Genomic DNA, 25,977 nt, shown 5'->3' with positions numbered 1-25,977 from the left:
GATTTTGAAAAATTTGTAAAATCAACTTTAACCATTTTTGAATGAAAAAAAAAAACTGTATAAAATCAACATGCATTGAACCCGAAAGGATGTTGTTAAAATTGATTTGGTTTATTCAGAAAATAAAAACAAAATTGATTTGAAGCACTGAAATCAATAAGAATATGCTTAAACAAGTATTAAAAGCACATAAAAGTTGGTACACGGTGCAGAACAATAACAATATCGCACGCTTAGCTTTGGGGCTAATAGCGGTCTCGATCAACTAAGATTAGTTGAGAGAATTCGTTATCGATATTGTTTTTGGCACATTTTGCATGTGTAGGATAAGTACAACGATACACCGTGCCCCAGTGCTGAGTCAAGAAATTTCCAGCTCGAAAAGTTCCTCGACCTGATCGGGAATCGAACCCGATATCACAACCGTGTGGGAGAGCTAGCCGACCGACATCGCTAACCACAGAGCCACGGGGACCACAGTGCAGAAAGTAAGAATAAATCTTAGGCGTTGAAAATAATAATTACACATATAAAAATTATCAAATGTTTTTCAGAAATCTAAAATATACTGTCCATTGAGAGAAATTAAAAAAGTCAGAGCATTAACATCAACAGCAGAAGCAAAACATTCAACTAAGGAAATTCTTAATATTCATCTGGACGTTAATAGACAGGAATGCATAAAATTATAAAGGCGGTGAGAAAAATGAAAACGAATTGATTGAAATAGAGATTTTAGGAAACTACAATTTTTATCAAATTTTAATGAATAAGTAAGCTACCACTGTGGTTGTAAAATTAATTGAGCAAAATCGTGCCGAATGATTTGGAAATTCGCAACAATTTTATCGACCATATTTGAATGAATATTTAATTTGAAAGACCTTCCAGTTGGTCTCGAAGTACGATGCTGGCCTAACAAGCCAGTCGTCGTAGGTTCGAGTCCCGGCTCGGGAGAGACTGTTAGTGTCAGTAGGATCGTAGCGTTGGCCCCGCAATTGTCCTGTAGGGGAACAACGGGCAACACGGACAGGGCGAGTAAGATGGACCGTTGCTCATTTCTATATAAACCATTGAAATTAGCACAAATCAGTAATGCCAGTTACATACCAACAGGGTCCTGGGAGCAGAGCCGTAGCTACTCCGTTTTGCGTGGGGAGGCAGAGAATTTTTGTTAAAAAAAAACGTCATTTTTTTGTGGAGTAAGCAGTTTAAAACCGTTATGTGCTCGACAAAAAAGGACCTTTACGCGTCCAACGGAGTACCCGGGTACTCACAAATTAAAATTCTTATACCGTTTGCAGTTTTCGTCCCATTTCGATTATTTTAGCACCTAAAGATTCAGAAGCTCATTTATTTTCAAATAAGCGTCGGGGGTGTCCCGTAAGAATTATCTTATTGCGGTTTTCCGGGTTTATATTCCGAAAAAAAAACGAAACTTCGAATGTGCGTATAATTTAAATAAAGCAGAGATATTAACCTTATTAAAGAAAAAAGAATCTGCAAATTTTAATAAGTTTGCAAACTTAAATGAGCAGGTTTACATTGTGTAATTGAGTTTCAGGGGACCAATTGTTTACGCAGGTTCAGCTACTTTTACTCTAACTGAGTAAGAGCCTCGTAGATTTGCTTTGTATTCATATCGAGCTTGTATTCAAATACCCAGCCGTAAAAATACTCACCTCAATCGATGAGTAATGGAAGATATACAGTAGGGCGCCAGTGAAATGTATGAAAAAAGGTCATTCGAATATCGTTTAGCAGTGGGGTTCGACAGTCCCCATGCAAATTTCAGCTAAATCGGCCTTTGGGAACACGTCCCTCAAAGCGATCAATGTTTCAACTTTCTGACTGATGAAATGCACAGGTTAAACGTTCATGAAATCGTCGATATCGAATTTTTTTATGCCAAATGTCTAAAAAATGCATGAAACGTCAAGATCTGGTGTACCTTATCGAAAAAAAAATTTTTTTGGATGACTTTTTTCGAGTAGACGAAACTTTTGAGCCCTATCGTTAAACGAAATTCGAAAAATTGATTTTCATTGGCACCATAATACACAGGTAACGGCTAGGTATTTGTATTCGAGCTCGGCGTGAAAACCGCTATTGATTAGCGTAACTGTGTATCTATTGGTTCAAGGAGTAAATGTAGTCATGAAGGTAGAGACTTAAAATAACTGAAAATATGACTGAACCCACAACTTCCAAACTGTGTATCTTACAATTAATTTTTTCAAATGTCTTGAGGGTGCGACCATGTGCGATCGAAGAACAGAAGAGAGTTTATAAAAGTTCTACTCTAAAGCCACAAATGCATTGAAGTAATTACAGCGTTATAAATCCAGCTTCGAGAGTCGCCGATTGATGTCAACCAACGATACTGAGAAAATCAATTCGCGAAGAAATACTGAGAGAATGGAGCGATTCAACCGTCAGCCCGAATTCTAAATTTTACGATAGGCTTTGTTTGATCAGTGTTTACCATCAGACCAGGTAGAGTGTGGAATGCCTAGTTCAAAGTCCGGTCAGACTACAATTTTTATAGTCTGATTTTATTTCGGACTGAACCGGAACAGAGTTGTCCGGGCCAGGGAACGGTCTGGGTTATGCTTCCGAAATATGGAAATGGGCCAAAATATATTGAACTGAATATGAACATGCATCACAAGATCATATTGCAGGAAGTTAGGATACTGGCTCACCGAAAGATTGAAAAATTTATCTATTTTGGTATATTCGCTTGACCAAAAAATTGACTGATACCGTTAACATTAAAAAAACTGGTGACTATTCAATAATGCTTAATGCTAATATTTCAGATTTTTCTTTTGGATTTTTTCACCTAGTATCAATCACCTACATGAGAAAATTGCGTGGTGGGGCAATACAAACGCGTGGGGGGGCTAAGACCCCCCTAGCCCCCCCGGTTCCTACGGGCCTGCTTGGGAGTTTCGAGATATTATGTAGATTGAAACAATAGTTAGTTATTTGAGAAATAATCAAAATAAGCTCACCCTCAACAGCAAAGCAATGTGATGTAGTTTTGGCCGTGTCGAATTCAAGCTTCTGCTTCGGTAAAACTTCAGAAAAATATAGTTTTCAATGACATTGGAATAATTGAGCATATTTGAGACACGTGGGTGAAGATAGCTTAGTGAAAATATTATTTTTTTGGAAATCACATCGATCCAAAAAATATTTGCCTCTTGGGCAAGACGGTCAGATGTTGTGTTAGCAAAATGGGTAGTCTAAGAAAACGACAATAGCACAATTTATCATTTTTTTTATTCATTATTCTCAGCATGCGATATGAGACCTAAAGTCATTAACTCTCATTTGAAACAAAAATCATCATTAAAAACATTGTTAAAAGCTGTAAATATATTACATGTAAATGATGTGAATGATTCCATCGGCGCAGCCGACGGTAAGCTTCAAACACGTGCTTTTTTGCGCAGCGCGTCGTCCCGTATAGAAAAGAAATTTGCTATAGTCTTCCATAGGTCTGTCTTACCAGCACAGCCGGTCCGTTTCATATGCACGTTGTGAAATAGTGGTTTTTCGAGACTGTTTTTATTTTGGTGGAAACTAATATAAAATCACTCTAAAAAGGAAAAGTTTGCATTATTTAATGAAAAGCACTAGTCAATGTCGAAAATTATGAATATCGTTGGTTGAAATGTTGTGTTTTGAGCAGAATAATGAATGATTTCCTTAGGGTGACCGTCTTGCCCGTTGTTCTCCTACATCAAACAGTTGGCTGCGAAGTATATGTATAATAAACAGAAGGCAAAATTCCGTTGAAACCGTTGTATGTACAGAAAACCTGTAGTACTAGAGAATTGCTAATGCCTTGTAAAAAATGATATTTACCATATTCCCTACACGCACCATCAGTATAGCAGTGACAAATACCGCAAACAGCCAACCCCACTAGCTGCCAGCAGCGTCAACAACAAATAAACAAAACGTAGAACTACGTGAACAATAAAACATAAATTTCTGTGCAAACACTAGTAATTATGACCTTAAGATTACATTTTCGCGAACCACAAATTGAGAGCTTTCGATTGATGTATATATCATCGTTGTCCGATTCATTTGAAGCAAAATCATGTTTCAAGATGGCTTGACTCAGTTTTTTGAAAATTTTTCGGAAACCACTTAACCACAAACTACCACAAATTGGATTTCGAACTCACAAATTAATTTGATAAAAGAATCAAAAAAAATATTTTGCCGAGCCATCTTGATATATGCCATTTTGGTTTAATTTTTTGGAGCACGACTCATTTTTGAGAATCGTGTGGGTTCGAATGTAAAACCGCAGAACATTTGCTCTGCCAATGCAGTGCATTAATACAGCGCAGAACAAGAGCCTTTGGAAAAGGAACTATGGAGCCTTTCGAGGTCTGGTCTGCAAATCCTAATGAGGTAATACATTTCATGCGAAATTCAGTGCCAAATTGGGAGAAAGGGTGCGATATGACAAGGACGATCACTCCTATCAATAGTGATATGTATGCCACAAGTACCTAGTCTAAAGAAGAGGCATACCACAAAAGATCAACACAATGGTCGCAGTGGTCCAAATCTTACAAAAAAAAAAAACCAGCCCGCTCATCTGATAATAATATTGATCAAATCGGTCGTGTAGTGTTTGAAATAATGAAGTTTCGTGATTTTCACATTTCGGTACATTACAGACGAAGTTACAGTTCGATTACAATAAAACTCAATAGGGGGTCATGAGGCAGCTAGACAATCGACACTAATTTTGTGGAAATCAGTCAGCCATCTCTGAGAAAAGTGAGTGAGTCCAAGCAGTCTTCGGAAAATGTTCCTTTTCATAGCTGGATTTCACATTTTAAAACATAACAGGCAAAGTAATAGTCCGATTGCAAAACAAATTACTAGAATCTTATTGGGCAACTAGATCACATTTCATTTGACACTGATTTTATGAAAATCGGTCCAGCCATCTCTGAGAAACATGAGAGAGTTTAAATAGTCTTCAAAACACGTTCTTTTCATAACTTTTGAACCACAAGTTCAATCTTTATAAAATTCAAAAGTTATTGTTATTTTAGGTAGTCCGTTTATTTGAAACCAATTTCGTTCAAATCGGTTGTATAGTTTTTGAGATAATGATGTTTCATGATCTTTACATTTTGATACATAACCTCGAAACTAAAAATCCGATTACAAAAAAATTAAATAGGGTATTGTGGGACAACAAGACCTTTCATTTGCATTTAATTTCATAGAAATCGGTCCAGCCATCTCTGAGAAAAGTGAGTGAGAATAAAAATCTGCACATACACACACACACACATACACACACATACAGAAAATGCTCAGCTCGTCGAGCTGAGTCGAGTGATATAAACTATTCGGCCCTCTGGAGCACTTTTATACTTTCGGTTTTGCAAGTAATTGCTATACCTTTCTAGGAGAAAGGCAAAAACTTACAAATCAAACAAAATTCAATTACAGCTTTTACGTGTGTGTTTATCACAGTGCAAGTGAAAATAAATCTGAAAACTTAAATTAATCCACCTAGCGGTAAGACCCAGCCTTTCTCATTCGAACTTATTATTTGTTAAAATAAATTTACAAAAACACTTTAAAAAATACACTGTAGAAAATACACAAAAAATACAAATGTAGAATAAAACAGACTTATGGAACGTCGTACATGCAGCGTGAAATGCTAGTCCAGCTTCTACTCGTGAAAACCTGGTGGTAAACATACCACGAAGATCGAATATGGTTTTACAAAACAAAGGGCAAGCCACAAAATAACGAAAGTGAGTTTTGTAACGCAAAAGGTCACTTTGCAAACGATATGTAGAGAAATAAAGCTAATTTGGATTGTTTTGTATATAAGTTATGAAACAGCGGACCCACCAACAGCAACAACAAAGGAAATCATCAGCCACAACGTCACATCGATCGAAGCCATCGATCAACGCACCCACTGAAGATGATGACGAATGGAATTCGGCATAGTAACCACCCGGCACAGCGACGGAAGCGACCAACGTGTACGAGCAACGTGGAGGACCCATCGAACGATGTCGTCTTTTGCTGAGTATAGAATTTTATTTCAGATATTTGGGTAGCGTGTTGTACCAAAAAAAAAGTATAGCCATTGTAAGGGGATATTACTGGTGTGACGTCACACCCGGCGCAGCATTACCTAATGCTCCGTCACGAGTCGTATAATAAAAGTTCAATTTTGTTCCCAGGAGGGCTCAGCCTTCTGCTATGCTTTAGTTAGGCGAAACATTTGGTTCCCTTGACAGAGGACCGCGAACGGCTCTGCCAACACACTATGTATCAACAGATTATGCCATAGGTGGCAAAGAACTTCGCGCAGCCTTCTACTGTGCCACAGTCATGTAAACTCAAATAGAATAAACATTTTGTTATAAACAAAACATAAGTCGCCGGTTCAACGGTGTTGATGCTCTCGCATGCGTTCTACCGTACATGCGGTACTAGATTATAAGTTAAGAGCTTAAGGCTTTTTCGCCTCGAACAGTAATCGGGCGCGGACGCGTTTGCTTTGCAATTAACTTCTATAGTATACATTTTTTTTTTGTTTTTTTTCACACCTTGACAACGTCGCGTGTTTTTGCTGACCATCCGTGTCGTAACTCTTCCGCTTAGTGTATTAACGTAAATAACCATGCCGTGCGGTGTACATTCGTGCAGCATAAACGACGACCGCTTTCTTTGGAAGTGCGGGTTATGCAGTAGAACTTACCATGCTGCGTGTATCGGCGTACAACGACACCGCGAACTTTTCATCACATCTTATATGGCGCCATTGTGTACGGAATGTCAAGAAATTCTCCGGAAGGAAGCTGACGTACGGAAGCTGCTTTATCAACAGGAGCAGCTTGTGGAGGCAATACATCGACAGACGGACGCCAATCATCGAATTGCCGCGGATATGAAAAAATTCTGCTTAGTGTCAGAATTTCTCGACAGTATTGAGCACCTGCTTAATGATGTCAAAGAAACTTTGTCAGCGATTAACAAAAGCAATCAAAACATGTGCAGTGCGGTCGGGCAGCACATAAAGTCGTGTAACAATAAATTGCACACGACATTGACCGGCATCAGCGAGTCGTTTTCAACGATGCCACAAAAAATACATAAATATTTTGACGAACGGCTCTCAAGCCTGACTTGCAATTTTATTAGTTCAATCGCAGAGGCTGAGTCATTGAAACCTCATGCAAATAACGACTCAAAACTTACTGAAATACTCGAGGAGGTGAAATTTGTCTCAGGGACTGTCTCCAATCTTCAGGTGACCAACACATGCAGTGAAAACCCTCAAGAAAATCTTCAGGAAGAACTAGCTGAAAAATCTTTCTACCCGAAAGCGGACCATACATCTCCAGGATGGAGATTTCTGGGTAACAAATAGCAATGGAAGCAGGACTGGTCCACTTATGATGCTAAGCATCGGTCTCGAAGACTACAAGAAAAAGCTGCCGAAAAAGCCAAAAGAAACCGTAAAAAAAGAAAACAACAAATCACTCATACCAGTAAACAAAACAACCAGCACAGCGGTACGCAAAACTATCAACGCATCAACGCATCAGACAAAGAATTACTAGCCACAGCAAAAGTTCAATTCGCTGGGCCACCCTCATCAACCGACCATCCGATAGCTGCACTTTCTTCTCCAAAACTCATCAACTTCAGGAAAGGAGAAACTATCAACCCGTATCGATCTGAAAAAGGTACAACACAGAGCACTACTTCACAGTCAGAACCGGAAAATACTGCTCCGCTGCTAGATCCTATGCGTCCACCGATTGTCAGACTAACGGAGCAATCCGCTGCTGGTGACAAACGCTATCTTAAAGCACGGCTGCGTGATCACAAAATTATGGATACGGTACGAACTTTCCTTGCTTTCCTGCATGATCAGCCAATAACGGTATGCATTCGAGAAATCACCAAAATTAGTGCATCGGTGGTGCTGGCAGCTGAAGGACTACCAACGACATCGCTATCCAGTGAACGAACACACCGCCTACAACAACTAAGGGAAAGCACCGACAAATTTTACAAACCGAGTTTTCGGAAATAACGACCCCTTTCGATGAGAAAGAAGAAGACTTACAGGTAACACATACCAACCCTCAAACATCGTCAACCACCATATCCCCAAAAATTTCTTCACCAACACAAAATGCGACTGAAATTTTTGTTTATTGTCAAAATTTCAATCGCATGAAAGGCCTAGCCAAAATGAAACAAATTTACAACAATCTTTTAGGCTTATCTTTTTCAGTCATATTGGCGACTGAAACAAACTGGGATGAAAGTGTCAAAAGTAAAGAAATTTTTGGAAATATGTTTAATGTATTCAGTAATGACAGGAATCTTCAAGAATCCGAAAAGAAGTCAGGCGGAGGAGTCCTCATAGCGGTCTCTGTGAATTTTAATTCAGAAACTGTTGCTGCACCTAAATTCAATGAATTCGAGCACATTTGGATAAAATCGCACAGAGCAGGTAAAACACACGTATTCGCCTCTGTGTACTTTCCTCCACATAACGCTAATAAAATTACGTATGAAAAGTTTTTTAATTGCGCAGAAAAAATTTTATCTGAACTACCTCCAGGAGTGAAAGTTCACATCTATGGGGACTTCAATCAAAACACCGCTGACTTCATCTTGGACCCTGAAAACGAAAGCATCCTACTCCCAGTCGTTGGAGATAACATCATTTTGCACTTCATGTTTGACGAAATTGCTAAACTAGGTTTGGACCAGATTAACCATGTAAGAAACCGTGAAAATTGCTATTTGGACCTAGTCTTAACGAATATCCATGAAGATTTCTGTGTGACCGAATCAGTTAACCCACTGTGGAAAAACGAAAAGTTTCTTTATTTTTACATAAATATCAAAGACCCAACGACTGTGAGTATGAGGAAGTCCTTGATTTCAAACTCGCGAACTATGCAAATATTGAAAACAAATTAAACTGTGTCAATTGGCAACAAATTTTTAGAGATGAAGGAAAAGTCGAATCATCTGTTAGCGTCTTTTCCAAATTCTGTACAACATCATCTCTCAAGAGATTCCATTGGAGAAAAAATGACGCCACGCTAACACTAAACATCCAGTCTGGTTTAACAAACAAATAAAAAATTTAAAAAACCGCAAACAAAAAGCCCACAAAATTTTCAAAAAACACAATGGCAGTGAAAATCTAACAATTTACTTGGAAATATGTGATCAACTGAACTTTGCAATCAGTGATGCATTTGAAGAATTCAATGCAAAAACTGAACTAGAAATTAAGTCTTGTCCAAAGAACTTCTTCAATTACGTCAAAACAAAACTAAAATCAGACAATTTTCCATCAATAATGCAACTCGATGAACATGTTGGTGATAACTCGGAGAAAAAGTGCAATCTCTTTGCAAATTTTTTCCAGGAAATCTATACCACATTTTCCGAAGAAAATCGCGACCGCGATTATTTTGCATTTTATCCAGAATATCCAAGAAACGTTGGTGTCAACCAACTTCAGAAACAGGATGTTTTGCAGGGTCTGAGAAATTTAGACCCTTCCAAAGGACCTGGACCTGACGGAATACCTCCAGCACTCATGAAAAATCTTTCGAAGGAACTTACATCTCCTTTGTTCTGGCTGTTCAATATGTCGTTGGAAACTGGAGTCTTCCCAAATATATGGAAAAGCTCATTTTTAGTGCCTATTTTCAAATCTGGGCGTAAATCTGACATACGTAATTATCGTGGAATCGCTATTATCTCTTGCATTCCTAAACTCTTTGAGGCAATTGTCAATGAAAAGATATTTGCTCAAGTCAAAAATCGAATAACTGACAAACAACACGGCTTCTTGAAAGGCCGCTCTACATCCACAAATTTACTTGAATTCGTAGATTACTCATTGAATGCAATGGATAATGGGAACCATGTTGAAGCTCTTTATACAGACTTTAGCAAAACATTTGATCGTATTGACATACCAATACTACTTTTTAAACTGCAAAAAAAATGGAATTGAGTCTGGTCTCCTGAAGTGGCTTGAATCATATTTAACAAACAGGCAACAAATAATAAAATTTAATGGAAAAAAGTCAAATCCCATTCAAGTGAGGTCAATACTGGAATTCTGTACTGTACTGTAGCTGTAGAACGGCGAGAGTACGCGATGGCTTCATTTGTAAACGATATCGTTTCGCAGAACGTTGACTCAGCAGTACTACTTTCTAAATTGAACTTTTATGCACCCATTCGACAACTTCGACACCGTAGTTTATTTGTTCTTAACCATCATCGTACGGAATACGCAAAAAATGGACCTATAAATAGTATGATTAATTCTTATAATCAACACAGCGAAGCCATTGACTTTACGATGTCCCGGTATAAACTGAAACAGTATTTCAAGTCCTTGAGGCTGAGGACACAAAATAAATTTGTTTTATGTTCATGTATAGTTTAGAATTTATTGTAACCAGTCTACATATATGATTGACGAAATAAATAAATAAATAAAATGGTAAACAGAGAGTGGAGAAAGCCTCTCACTCTGAGTTACCTGCAGGGTATATTTAAGCAGTGATGTACAGAATAAAAGTTAATTATTATCATCAGCTCTAATTTGGTGAATTAATTCCGCGCCAATTGCGCGTACAGGGATACCTAGAAGAAGAAGTCCCTGGTAGGATATACCCTACACTGGTTATTATTATAACGATAATTCTTACTACCACGCTAACTTTCCTGTACATAAGGTATTTAACGAAATGGTCGGCGTGCGACCAGACCGAGCCAAGCGCCAAACACATTGTTTTGAGTAATTAGCATTTGAAGTTTGACCACCCATAAATTAATCGTGTTTGAACATATCATTAATTCAATGCTAACACGTAATGAATAAGGCTAAATGAATGTCCTCTTATCATAAATACACGAAAAATAGCAATAATTGATAAAATAATTGGATTTTATTTTTGACACCTATGCACTCAGTTCACTCTGGTCGAACAAAAATTTTAAAAAATGGTCTTCAGTTCGGTCTGGTCAAACCTATTTACTACAACATGTCAACTTGACTATTAAACAAGCTAATTTTTCTTACTAGTCGAACGTAATACATAAATATCAACGCTGCTTCATCTGTCAGTCCAATCTGTATCAAAAATTATACAGTTGATAGACAAGCAAAGCTTCATTTCTGTAGCTCTATTTCCTGGTGCCAAAGTGTTAAGATAGTATCAATATGAGATACTCTGGTATTTTGAAGCGGGTATTGTCTAACTTTATTGATTTACCGTATATTAACCCAGTCCTGACGTTTGTCATAAGAAAAAATCTAATGTTATTTGAAAAATATAAAATGAAAATAAAATGCACTTGGTTCGGTCTGGCTCAACAAGATCTTGAAAAAAAGTGCCCATTGAAACGAAATTCGGCTCTACGAAAACCACCTGGCTGTTTATTTATCTAATTCTGATAACAGTCGTATTAACGAGCTGTCCGAAACGGAGAAATCATTTACTGGTTAAAATAAATCGCAAAGTTTGCTTTTAAATCACAAACAATCAGTTTCTTTAGATGCCATGTCTGTGTTTACGGTTCACTCTGGTCGAACACAATATTGTTCTTTTACAAAGTGCTACAGAGATTTTTTATTATAACACCCCTATGAACTGTTCAAATGATTTCATTCTTTAATGGAACATAGATTATCAGTTTGCACATCCACTGGTGCTAATAACTCAATTTTAAAGAAAATGTCGCTTGGCTCGGTCTGGTCGCACGCCGACCAAATATAACTAAAAAAAAAGAAACGTTTCGATAAAAATCGAAATATGGATCAACCAGCAATAAGTGCAGAAGTTCTACTAGAGCAAGTGAGAGAACTCAAGAAAAATCAAGAAGAATTAATTCGAACGGTCAGGATCTTGAAAGACAAGGCCAATGATCCATTTTTAAATTTTACAACGCCTGATCCAATCAGGAATATTCCTAATTTCAACGGAAATATGAAAGAAGTGTTAGCTTGGGTTCAAGACGCCAAGCAAACTTTAGCATTGTTCGGCCAAGATAAAAACGACATATGTTACGGGCAAATAATTCGTAGCATTAAAAATAAAATAACGGGAGATGCGAGAGAGATATTGATAGCTTCTGGAAACCCAACAACCTGGGAAGAAATAAAAGAAGTGTTAACTAACGCATACGGAGATCGCAGAGACTTAACGAGTCACATTCGATCGCTTTTTTATATTCGACAAGGGAAAATCTGACAGAATACTACAACAAAATTAGAACCATAGACACAGCAATAAAATCATCTGTAGCAAGTATGGACGATTACAAGGCACATACGAAGGTCATCAACTCTTTCGTTAGTCTGATTACGCTAACCCGATTTGTAGACGGGCTAAATGAAGACATTTCGGATCGGAAAGTGAATAACCCGACATCTTCTTCTTCAAAACAACTGACTGGGGAGCGAAGCAAAATTAAACCGAATAACTTTAACAATAATTCACGTTATAGCGATCGGACACCATCAGGCAAATTTAAAAACAAACTACAAACGGAAGACGACGCATCTATGAGAACACACGTCTCAAAAATTCAGGTAAATTACCATACACAACAAGGGAAAGAAACCGTAACTGACACAGAGTATGAACCAGAATACGATCCTCCAAACGAAACAACAGAAAACCCTAGACTCGACTCTGACGATGACGATTACCTGTTTTCTGACGAAATAAATTTTCATCTGACCCAAGAAAAAAATCAAAAGACGTAATGAAAAGATCCAGTTTTATACCCTACGTTTCAATTCAAACAACGAAAGGCGAGCTTAAGTTTTTAGTCGACCCAAGCGCGAACAAAAACTACATTTCGCCAACACACGTAAATATCGAAATTTGTAAAGACGAATCAATATCAACGGTAAATAACATGGCAGGTAAACATACAATCAACAAATCGGCTTCGATAGTTATTTTTCGCATCAAATTATAAATAAAATTTCATATATTCAAATTCCACGAATACCTTGACGGCCTCATCGGCTATGAATCATTGCGAGACCTTAAAGCAACCCTGAATATCGCGAATAACACCTTGAAAATAGGAAGAAAATTAATTATTATGAAAAAAATGTTTCCAGACGAGCACAAATTAAATCTCACAGAACAAAACTTACAGTTTATTCAGTTGCCTGTGTGGAAAAAAGGATCCTTCTTAATAGACCGATAATTGAATACGAAGCACTTCACAATCCTTCCTGGACTATGCGAAGCATCAAAAGGAAAAGCCATATCAGCAATACACAAAATTAGCAACGAGAAAGAGACTGATGAATTAGAATTTGGACAAGACTACTACGAAATTGAAAAGATACCATCAAAAAACAATCAATGCAAATACGACACAAGGGCCAACAACCTGAACCAAAGAGAAAAATCTGCACTTAGTGATGTTATTTCTAAAAATAGAGAAATTTTATACTGCGAAAAAGACAACCTAACCTTCACACACAGAATAAAACACAAAATTCGGACGACAGACAACATAGCAATCCACACCAAATCCCACAAATACCCCAATGTCTACGAAGACGTAGTGAGGCAACAAGTAGATAAACTACTCAAAAACGGTATTGTTAGCGAATCTATCTCTCCATATACGTCTTTCGTATGGATAGTGCCTAAGAAGTCAGACGCTGGCTTTATCAAAGTTTTATAGCGCTTAATACAGCCGAAACAGCGCTATAAAGCTTTGATAAAACCAGTTTTGTTACCTGGGAGCCCCAAAGCAACTTAGACTGGAAATACATTATCGTAAGCTGAACGAAAAAAAAACGATCAGCGACAGATATCCTATACCAGAGATAACAGACATATTAGATAAACTGGGCAGAACGGGCTACTTCTCTACAATCGATCTAGTATCAGGGTTCCATCAAATCATAGAGAAGACGGTGTTTTCGATAAATTCAGGAAAATATGAATTTACACGGATGTCATTCAGGTTGAATAACGCACCTGCGACTTTTCAACGCGTTATGGATTGTGTGCTGAGAGAGGAAATAGGAATGTTGTCTCGTCTATATGGACGACATAATAAAATTTTCACCATCTCTAGAGCAACACAAAATTGATCTAGACAAAGTTTTGAATAAATTAAGGGAAGCCAACCTGAAAATACAACTCGATAAATGCGAGTTTTTCAGAAAGGAAGTGCAATTTTTGGGACACACAGTCTTGGAAGACGGTGTTAGACCAAACCAGGACAAAGTCGTCACCATTAAAAATTGGCCAATACCAGAAACAAAAAGAGAGGTTAGACAATTTTTGGGAATCTTGGGATATTATCGACGATTCATCAAGGACTTTGCCAGGCTGGTTAAACCACTTACCTCACTGCTCAGAAAAGAGAACGCTTTCGAAATCACTCCGGAAATAAAAATATGCTTCGAAAAATGCAAGCAGATTCTTATGAGAGACCCCGTACTTATTCACCCGGATTTCTCAAAGGAATTCATCTTGACCACAGACGCGAGCGATTTTGCCATAGGTGCCGTTCTTTCTCAAGGAACCATTGGAAAGGACCGTCCAATCGCCTATGCCTCTAGGACGTTGAATAGAACTGAAGAGAACTATTCAACCACCGAAAAGGAGTTTTTGGCCATGTACTGGGCAGTTAAACACTTTGAACACTATTTGTGGGGAAGAAAATTTAAACTAGTTACAGATACAGATCATCAGCCTCTCACCTACTCACTTTCAAAAACAAACAAGCGCATTTTCAGAGGAAAACTAGAACTGGAGGGCTACGACTATGACTTAATATATAAACCAGGTAAAAATAATGTAGTCGCAGACGCCATATCAAGGATCAAAATAGAAGACGTAAACGTCAATTTCCAAAATTAAAACAGTGAGGAGGAAGGAGAAAGCGACCTAGCTACAGTATACTCTGCAGATTCAAGCGATAACTATTATATTTGGTGCACGGAAAAACCGTTAACCATGTTCAAAAACCAAATTATTTTTTAAAATATCGCGCATTGATTAAGCAGTGTCCGAAGAAGTATTTCCCAAACGCCGACGAACAACTGTTGTAAAACCAGCTTACACAGAAATTGATATAGTGAATATTTTCAAAAAATATCTTAACTTCAGAAGGATAAATTGCTTACGAGTACCATTAGAATTAAGGCAACTAATCCAAAAAACTTACAAAAAACACTTCGAAGCTAATGAAACGTACAAGATTTTCATTTCAGAAGTTCTTTTAGAAGACGTGAAAGTGGACTCGGAACAGGTAAAACTGATAAAAGCAACACACGACTTCGCACACAGAGGCATCAAAGAGAATAAGGCACAAATTCTCCAACAATATTATTTTCCGCAACTCGAACGCAAGGTTAAAATTTACATAGATAGTTGTGACATCTGCAAAAAAAGCAAGTATGACAGAAAACCACCACAACTAGTTCAAAAGAGTGTTTTTGGCCAAAAACCATTCGAGCGAGTTCACATAGACGTGTTTTTCATGAAAGGGCTAAAATGGTTGACAATAGTAGATTTCTTTTCAAAATTCGCCAATGTAATTCCTTTGGAAACAAGAAATATAGCCGACATGAAACAGGCAATTAGGGAACACATAAGAACGTTCGGTAGGCCAGAAACTATTGTTAGCGACCAAGAACCCTCGTTCATATCTTTAGACTTCGTTGGGATTCACAGGCAAACGGGATTGTCGAAAGATTCCACTCTACCCTGATCGAACTATACAGAACATTAAAAACAAAATATCCCAACAAACCCATCACAGACATGATGAACATAATAACAGACGTCTACAATAACACAATTCATTCAGTGACGGAAAAGAAACCAAGAGACTTAATTTTCAATTCCTCGACAAGCACGGGCATAGAGGAAGCACAAAAGGCAGCAGAAAATCTCCAATCAGCTGTTAGAATACAACTCCAGTGATCCGAACAAAAATATGAAGAAAAATTTATGAACAAACAGGAACCCCCCGAAGTAGTTACAAACGAGACGAAATATGAAAAGATCACACAAAGACAGACAAAAGATCGAGACTCTTTCAAAACAGTCAAAGTAAAAGGGAACAATACGATGACCTTCAAAGACACTAATAATATTAAAATTCATAAATATCGACTAAAGAATTAACCTGAGACAACCTTTTTCTCATTTAGACTCTTTCTAAACGAATCTTTATCATATAGAAAAAATAGCCTCATCATTTAAAATTAAAGATCATTTGTACGAAACATTAAAAAGAAAAATCATTAGCGCTAGGGAAAAGCTATAAAGTCTACAACCACACAGACAAAGAAGAGGATTGATAAATGGTCTAGGAACAGTTATAAAGTACATCGCAGGAAACCCAGCCCAGGAAGACCTACAAATCATACAACACAGCATAGGAGAACTGCAAACACGAAGTAATGACCTTACCAATAACCAAATGAAACAAATCAAAATTAACAAAAGTTTTCAGAACAGAATTAACAATGTAACAAATACAATAAGGAAAATAAGCCTTCAAATGTCAATAATTAACAACACATTAAGACAGCGGTTCACAACCTGGGGTACACGTACCCCCAGGGGTACGCGAAAGCCTCTAGGGGGTACGCGAAAATAAAATCAGTAATGGCAGAAAAAGCAATTTTTCTTTATTATACTTCATTTGTTTTACAATATTGCTTCTAAAACAGGACTGTAGCAATTAAACAAACTAGTTTAATTTGAAACCTGAACTAGACTTCCACAACATTATTCACCATTACTCTCTCCCACGCTGCGAGAACAAACCGAACCAGGGCGTACAATTGATTTGAAAAATATCGCCAAGGGGTACGTGGACAAAAAAAGGTTGAGAACCGCTGCATTAAGAAACGACGCTACCTTAGAACAGACAAACCTAATGTTTAGCACAGATCTTTTAATCCATGCTTTAGAAGATATTGAAGAACAAAATGAGTTATCCAAAGAAAATTTGATTAGCAAAAATATATTGTCACTAGTGGACAAAAGTTTCGTCTTTCAGAAGCTAGGAAGACAGAACTTGAATTTAAAGGTCTTATATCAATTTTTTTTGTTCATCTCAGGAAGTATAGCAATCAGCAAAGACAATATCGCCATCCTAATAAAGATCCCGATATTAGACAACAGCCGATATGAACTGCTAGAAATCCAAGCCATCAGAAGAAACCAAACGAGAATAAAAACAGACGTACAGTGGGTAGCGAAAAACCAAAACAAGATAATACCGCAGCAATACAGATGCAAGATCTGCGACAATTCACCTCCGCTAGAAGACGAATGCATCTATAAAATCCAAACACACCAGAAACCAAAATGCACAATAACCAGAACGGATCAGCCGACTCGTATAAAGGAAATCAGGAGAGGTATAATATTCATTAACACAGAAACAAATTTAAAAGTTTTCAGCTCCTGCGACGACTCAATAATATCAGAGCCGACCGTGATCGAAACGGAGAACTGCCCTATAAATATCCTTAACTATACGTTTCATAGCGAGGAACAATTTACGCCAAAACAAGAGTACCTTGTGCCAACCTACAACAAACAGCCAGAAACAATCAACGACATCTCTAGCGAACCAAAGGAGCTTTAAACCGATAACTTGAAGTTCCTGGAACAAGTACAATCAACCACTCAGTTATACCAGAGAACGACTTTAGTTGGAGGTACAGCTATCGTCGCAATAATAATCATTATAAGTTTTCTCTTCCCAGGAATCATTATTAGGAAAAAGAAAACCAAACAGGACAAGGACATCAACAAAATACCTCCAGATGATATCAGACACGAGGAAGAAGCGGCAACCGTAGATCAACGGAAGTTGGAATACCCGTCCAGCTGACAGCATTCAGCTCTCTCAGAGGTTAACCGAGGACGGTCAACAATCTTAGGAGTGAGGAGTTATGAAACAGCGGACCCACCAACAGCAACAACAAAGGAAATCATCAGCCACAACGCCACATCGATCGAAGCCATCGATCAACGCACCAACCGAAAATGATGTCGAATGGATTTCGGCATAGTAACCACCCGGCACAGCGACGGAAGCAACCAACGTGTACGAACAACGTGGAGGACCCATCGAACGATGTCGTCTTTTGCAGAGTATAGAATTTTATTCCAGACTTTTAAGTAGCGATAGGCTAGAATTAACAAACGGAGTTCAGTTCTTTGATGTGTATCGTAGTGAACGGATTAAAAAGTGTTTAAAAGCTAAATAAAGTTTTTTTTTATTCAAGCCTCGGAATATCACGGCTTATCTTATATATTTCAATAGTGTACATATTTATTTTTTTCGCCACTCTAAAAACACTAACTCACGCAAAAAATTCTCGGAATCACCGACAAAGGAATTTCTCCAGTTATTTTTCCGTTCTTCTTTTAAAAAGAGTGTCTGCAGATCGTAATGACGTAACATAACATCATACAACAATTAAAATCACTACGCGAATATGAAAAATTATCCAACACTGCTAGTGTATTCATTATTTTCTCCATGACTGTATTTATACTAAACTTATTTGATACCGCGTACAAATAATCTTGCGAATCGGGTAAAAATAATCGGCGTACTTTTGGTTTTTCAGGGCAAAATAAGCACTAACAACTACGCTCTACGAGAGGCCTCATAGTACTAAGTGTAAATTAAATAATTTGCGAATCGGGTAAAAATAATCGGCGTTATTGTAAATTATCCCGTTTAAAAAAACGCATAAAAACAACCCGCGTCAAAAGCGACTCCAGTGTATTAGAAACAAATAACCTTCAACAGTTTACAGTTGACCAAAAGATTCAACATGAACCAGGTTAAGTTAAGCAATAGAAGCTGTTAAAAGAAGGTCCGAGAAAATGGACGTAAATCTATCCCAAAAACAATTTTCAAACTGACGGCAAACTATTCTTAAAAACGAGGTGTATTCAATCATTATCATTATCTTCTTCCGAAGGGGATGAATGCATCAGGTATTCAATCATAAAGTATTTTTCCCCAAATAAGTAAGTTATAAATATATATGGATCGGATTTATCTAAATTTCTGATCAAACTGTTGATATTATTAGAAAATCATCATTTGTTAAAATCATTGAAAAAAATCTTAAGCTTATTGAAGAAAAAAGTTCAGAAAAAATGTTTTTACCGTACAATCTAATGATTAAAAGGTTGAAAGTAATCAAAACTTTTTTGCAAACTGTTTTTCTGTGAACTCTTCAGTTCATATTTTAGCCTGTTTCCTTTTCTTTTGTTTCCATAAATTAAAAATACTTTACACCTATGTAATTAGATTTAATAAACATTATTATTTTTTCGAAAACTTGAAACATTTCATGAAAATGAAAAACTTCTTCTAGAATACCCTAGCTATTAATATCCTAGTATATAATCTCGCAGCTAAAGGCAAACGTATACAAAATTGAAATTAAACTTTTGGTTTTTCAGGGCAAAATAAGCACTAACAACTACGCTCTACGAGAGGCCTCATAGTACTAAGTGTAAATTAAATAATTTGCGAATCGGGTAAAAATAATCGGCGTTATTGTAAATTATCCCGTTTAAAAAAACGCATAAAAACAACCCGCGTCAAAAGCGACTCCAGTGTATTAGAAACAAATAACCTTCAACAGTTTACAGTTGACCAAAAGATTCAACATGAACCAGGTTAAGTTAAGCAATAGAAGCTGTTGAAAGAAGGTCCGAGAAAATGGACGTAAATCTATCCCAAAAACAATTTTCAGACTGACGGCAAACTATTCTTAAAAACGAGGTGTATTCAATCATTATCATTATTTTCTTCCGAAGGGGATGAATGCATCAGGTATTTAATTATAAAGTATTTTTCCCCAAATAAGTTAGTTATAGTATATATGGATCGGATTTATCTAAATTTCTGATCAAACTGTTGATATTATTAGAAAATCATCATTTGTTAAAATCATTGAAAAAAATCTTAAGCTTATTGAAGAAAAAAGTTCAGAAAAAATGTTTTTACCGTACAATCTAATGATTAAAAGGTTGAAAGTAATCAAAACTTTTTTGCAAACTGTTTTTCTGTGAACTCTTCAGTTCATATTTTAGCCTGTTTCCTTATCTTTTGTTTCCATAAATTAAAAATGCTTTACACCTATGTAATTAGATTTAATAAACATTATTATTTTTTCGAAAACTTGAAACATTTCATGAAAATGAAAAACTTCTTCTAGAATACCCTAGCTATTAATATCCTAGTATATAATCTCGCAGCTAAAGGCAAACGTATACAAAATTGAAATTAAACTTTTGGTTTTTCAGGGCAAAATAAGCACTAACAACTACGCTCTACGAGAGGCCTCATAGTACTAAGTGTAAATTAAATAAGAAACTCGCAATCGCTAAATATGCAATTTGGCTTATACTCTCTCTTACACGATCTCCCTCTCTCTCTCTCTCTCTCTCTCTCTCTCTCTCTCTTACTCTTATTCTCTTAGTTTCATCATTTGAAAGAACGTAGCTTGTATATAACAGCTGCGACAAAACCTAGACCTACGCAAGAGTGATCATGTTGAGAATGGTTGAGTCTGCCGATTTCATTAGTTTCTGTACAATTCATAAGAAAGTAAAGGGCATTCTATTGAAAGGAGAAATACACCATGTGAACAGCTGAAGCGAAATAGCTGGCGAAAACGTTTCTCCTGTCTATCACAGTATATAACTGGTGCGTGAACTTTATTTACATATGCACTGTGTATTGGTGTTCGGCTACAAAGCCCAGTACCCCTGTGGTGTTGTGCATATTGCATTTCGTACAAGTACATGGAGGATACTACAGTAAAACAGAGAAAATAGTTTTCTATAACAATAAACTTTTACACAATATTTATAAGCGTTGGATATCTCGACGTACGATGAAAAGGCGTTCCCAAGAATAAGCTGTAGTAACGTTATTCTTTATTATGTTATTCATGTACAATCATAGCGTATGAAAACAGCACCTCTGTTTCACTCTTACTGCTTCTGATAGAATTGAGATCGCTTCAAATTTTTAATGTTAATGCAATTTGATACAGATTTAAACATAAAGCACATATCTTTGGACAAGGAATAGCACAAACTTAACGATATGATTGCTTATTTCCTTTTGCTAATTTTTATATATTCGAATTTTCGTTCTTATTTTTTTATTTCATTCAAGGTGTTCAGCACAATAACGGCTATTTACTCCTACTTTTAATCAGAGTATAAATGTATAAAATCACAACTAATTAAATCTAGATTTTTGGCAATTACAGAATCGAGATGCATTATTAAACATATCTTATATACTAAATTTGTGAGTACAAGCCAGTTGCTTTCAAATAATCAAATAATTTTTTTAATAGTAATACCAAATTCCTCTCTTTGTGAATCAAATTGTTTACAATGGTATAAGAAGTGATCTACTGTTAGCAAACACTGTCAGGTTCTGCATTCTGGAGGTGTGTCTTTTTTGAATAAGTGTTTATGAGTCATATTACAGTGTCCAATTCTTAGTCTAGAAAGAATTACGGATTCCTTTCCAATTTTTACAAAGGATGATTTCCAAACGGAAACAGTATCTTTAACGGCTCTTAACTTGTTATTCTGAATGCCAGACCATTCCTTCTGCCACATTTGAAAGATTTATCTTTTAACCAGTGCGTTTAAATCATGAAACGGAACTTTTCCCGTAACCTGATAATTGTCGACGCTCTTCTTAGCTAAATCATCTACAATTTCATTACCGCCAATTCCTCTATGACTAGGAACCCATACGAATGTTATTGATTTCCCATCATTTTGTAAATTATTTTGGTAATTTTGAGTTTCTTGAACTATTGAATTTCTAGAAAATATATTTTCAATGCTTTGAAGTGAGCTCATCGAGTAACTGCAGATCACAAATTTTAAGTCGTTCGTTTGAATTGTTTTCAATGTCTCTAAAATTGCTTTTAATTCAGCCGAAAAAATCGAATAAGGGCTTGGAAGATGAACTTGGATAGAATATTTTTTACTATAACTTGCGAATCCGGTACATCCGTTACATCCCGTCCGTGAATATGTAAAGATGATTGGTGTATTTTTTTTTAAAGTTCTAAATATTCAAATTTTAGTATTTGGACATTGCAATTTAATTTGGTTGTGTAATGAAGCGAGTAATATATCCTTGCTTTCCGAGCAGTCCATGGTGGGAATGAATGATATCCTCTAAACATAGGATTCCCTAATTGAATTCCTGTTTCTTCAAGTAATTTTTCACTTCAGAATCGAAAAACAAATACACTTTGCCGTTGAAGCTGAAGTTTCATATGCATTAATAGGATGATTTTCAATAGATGCTATTCTGGTTCTAATGTTCAACATTTGCATTTTTCTTCTCAAATGTAAATGTTGTACACTAGCTTCTGCTAATATGCTGACGGTAGGGCTTGTTCTGAAAGCTCCGGTGGCTAGTCGTGTGCAGAGGTGATTGAGGGAGTCTAACTGTTTCAGTAATTGTTTTCATCCTGTGGAGTAAATCACTGATCCGTAGTCTATTTTTGATACCACTAAGGTTTTGTGTAGCATAACTGATGTCTTTTGATCTGAACCCCATGTGGAATTAGATAGAGTACGAATCAAACGAATTGCTCTCGAAGATTTGGCTTAAAGTGTTTTGATGTGATAGATCCAAGTCAGTCGACGATCGAATATCATGCCCACAAATTTGTGTTTTTCGACTAATTTTTTCTGATGTCCTTGTAAATGCAAGGTTGGGTTGATGTTACAATTCCTTATTTTGCAGAAGTGGATTGCTTTAGTTTTTTTGAACCCAGTTCTGGCACGCCAATTGGTTAGATTATCAAGTAATGATTGGAGCTCTGATTCAATATTTTGCAGTTTTTTACCTTTAGAGTAAGCGGCGAAATTATTAGCAAAGGAAAATTTTGCATTTTTTTTAGGATGTACGTTATTTATTGAGTTTATGACCACCAGGAAAAGCGTTACACTTAGTACTGACCCTTGTGGGATACCATTTTTACTGTCAAAATACGATGAATAGGTGTTACCAACGCAAACTCTGAATCGACGATTTTTCATAAAATCTACTATATAAAAATGGAATTCCGTAACGCTTGATCTTATTGATATAATTTCCTCAGTCTCTGAGGTGTACAGTAATCATCATCAATTTGAATCGTTCTAAATCAAAAATAATAGGCAGTGACATGTAGGTTTTTTAACATGAAAATATTCGCTGATGTTCAGTAAAGACATTTGAGAAAAAATAATAGGTATCTAATTACTAAAACTTGAGATATTATTCACAAAACAACGTAAAACATGCAAAACTATGACTTTCTGTGCTAAATTTGCCTCTAAATTAAAATTCAAAGCGATGACATATGATTTTTTTTCACTAAAATGTTTGTTATTGCCCAAGAAAAACATTTGAGAAAAAAAAATTAGTATCTGATCACTAAAACTTAAGAGATTATTCACAAAACCACGTAAAACATGCAAAATTATGACTTTTTATACTTAATTCGTCTCCAAATCAAAATTCAAAGCGATGACATGTGATTCTTTTTTCAATAAAATGTTCTTTGATGTTTAAGAAAGACATTTGAGAAAAAATAACAGGTATCTGATTGCTAAAACTCGAGATATTATTCACAAAACTACGTGAAACATGCAAAATCATGACTTTGATGCTGAATTTGGTTATGAAGCAGTGACCTGTGATTTTAACTATGATAAAATATTCGTTGTGTTTAAGAAAGATATTTTAGGGAAAAATAATAGGTATCTGATTATTTGAAATTTAAATATTTTCCATAAAACCATATGAAAAATGCAAAACCATAATTTTTTAGGCTCAATTTGTCTCTAAATCAGAGTTCAAAGCGATGACACGTGATATTTTTCAATAAAATGTTCGTTGATATTCAGAAATGACATTCAAGATAAAAAAAATAGTTATCTGATAACTGAAAATAGAGATATTATCCACAAAACTAAGTAAAACATGCAATATCATGAATATTTTGGCTCAATCTGTCTCTAAATCTTAATTCGTAGCTATGATATATGATTTTTTTCAATTAAAATGGTTGTTTATGTTCAGGAAAGACTTTTGAGTAAAAATAACAGATTTTTGATTACTGAAAATTGAGATATTATTCACAACACTACGTTTAACAAGCAATATCATGAATATTTAAACTCAATTTGCCTCTAAATCGAAATTCAAAGCTATGATATGTACACTAAAGTCGCTTTTTACGCGGGGGATACGTGCCGCGTAAAAAAAACCGCGTAAGTCCTGGGATCCGCAAAAAAACCACGTAAATTCCAGAATTCGCGTAAAAAACCTGCGGTAATTCTGCAATCCGAGTGAAGAGAAACCGAAATCCGTACAAGAAAAAAAAACCGCGTAAATTCCGGAATCCGCGTAAAAAAACCGCGTAAATTCCGGAATCCGCGTAAAAATAACGCTTAAATTCCGGAATCCGCATAAAAAAACCGCGTAAATCCTGGAATCCGCATAAAAAAGCCACGTAAAAAAACCCGCGTAAAAAAACGCGTAAAAGGCGACTTTAGTGTAATTGTTCTTTATTGAAATGTTTGTTAATATTAATAGGTATCTTATTGCTAAAAGTTGAGATATTACATTAAAAATTACGTACGTTTGAAGATGATTTTCTGCATACAGAAAACAAATTAAAATACTCTTTTTAAAATTTATATATATTCTACATATATCTACATATTTTGACTCTTTGAGCATGAGCTCAATTCGCCTGTAAATTAATTTTTTTTTTCAATAAAATTTTCGTTGTTCCTTCAACATCTGCAAATATCGGTATAATCACAGATTCACTCCAAAGAGTGGGAAAACTTTGATTTGAAAATATCTCATTGTATGTATCTGGTAGAAAAGATTTCGATTTGAGAGTCAGATTTTTCAGCATATCATAGGTGATATCGTCTGGCCGGGGAGACGAACCTTTAAAGCTTTTGATAGCGAACTCCAATTCTGCGTATGAAAATTTGTCATTTAAAGGAGATGAGAAATCAAGAAAGTCTATACAATCAGAGGCCTCAGCTATTGCTTTGAATTGCAAAAAGTTCGAAGAATAGTTATTTGAACTTGAAACGAAAGAAAAGCATTTTCCAAGTTCTTTTGCAATTTGTTGTGGGTCAGTTATCAAGTTATCGTTCACTTTCAAAGCTGCTATATTTGAAAGCTTTGCTTTTCCTTCTATTTTTTGGACGGTTTTCCAAATTCGTTTACATGGTGTGCGTAAATCAATAGAAGCAACACAAGATTTTCAAGACGATAATTGAGACTGTCTAATAATTCTACGAGCTTTGGCTTTAGCGAGTGAGTAAGCAATTTTGTTTTCATCGTTCAGATTCGATTGAATTTCCGGAGAGCATTTTTGCGGTTTTTTATGGCAGTCGCAATATTTTGATTCCACCATGGAGCCTTGTATCGTTTGACATAAGAAGACGTTTTCGGTATTGAAGTGGTTGCAGCATTTATGACTGCGGCAGTAAAAAGTTCCATTCTTTCTGTTTCAGTAGAGAGATTTTCCGATTCAAGATTGAGTGACAAATAATTTCGGTATAATTCCCAATCTGCGGCAGAACTCATCCAATGTGGCCTTCGTTGAATTGATAGGCTTCTAGATAAAGACTCGATGACCAACGGAAAATGGTCACTCGAACATAAATCCGAGTGTACTTTCCAATCAAACTGCAAACTAATGCTGGGGCTTGCTAGGGACAACTCAATAGCAAAATAGCTGTTGGTTGCCTGACAGAAGTGGGTGTATGATCCGTCATTCAAAATGTTCAAGTTCATAGA

General features: G+C 36.2%; 1 long non-coding RNA gene across 3 annotated transcripts; it reads right to left on the bottom strand.

Annotated features, from left to right (window-relative positions):
- Nucleotides 1–3,305: 3,305 nt before the first annotated feature.
- LOC129720755 (uncharacterized) lies at nucleotides 3,306–20,452 on the bottom strand. Of its 3 annotated transcripts, XR_008727274.1 has the most exons (4): nucleotides 20,338–20,452; nucleotides 19,273–20,253; nucleotides 3,877–3,940; nucleotides 3,306–3,763 (listed from the first exon to the last, which is right to left on the bottom strand). It is a non-coding gene; the product is annotated as an uncharacterized LOC129720755 (long non-coding RNA). The 3 variants fall into 3 exon arrangements; XR_008727273.1 differs by having other exon boundaries at nucleotides 18,456–20,451; XR_008727272.1 differs by having other exon boundaries at nucleotides 19,273–20,451.
- Nucleotides 20,453–25,977: the final 5,525 nt, after the last annotated feature.

This window comes from Wyeomyia smithii, chromosome 2, assembly GCF_029784165.1.
Source record: "Wyeomyia smithii strain HCP4-BCI-WySm-NY-G18 chromosome 2, ASM2978416v1, whole genome shotgun sequence".
Lineage (NCBI taxonomy): Eukaryota > Metazoa > Arthropoda > Insecta > Diptera > Culicidae > Wyeomyia > Wyeomyia smithii.
This window is presented reverse-complemented; position numbering and strand designations above follow the sequence as displayed.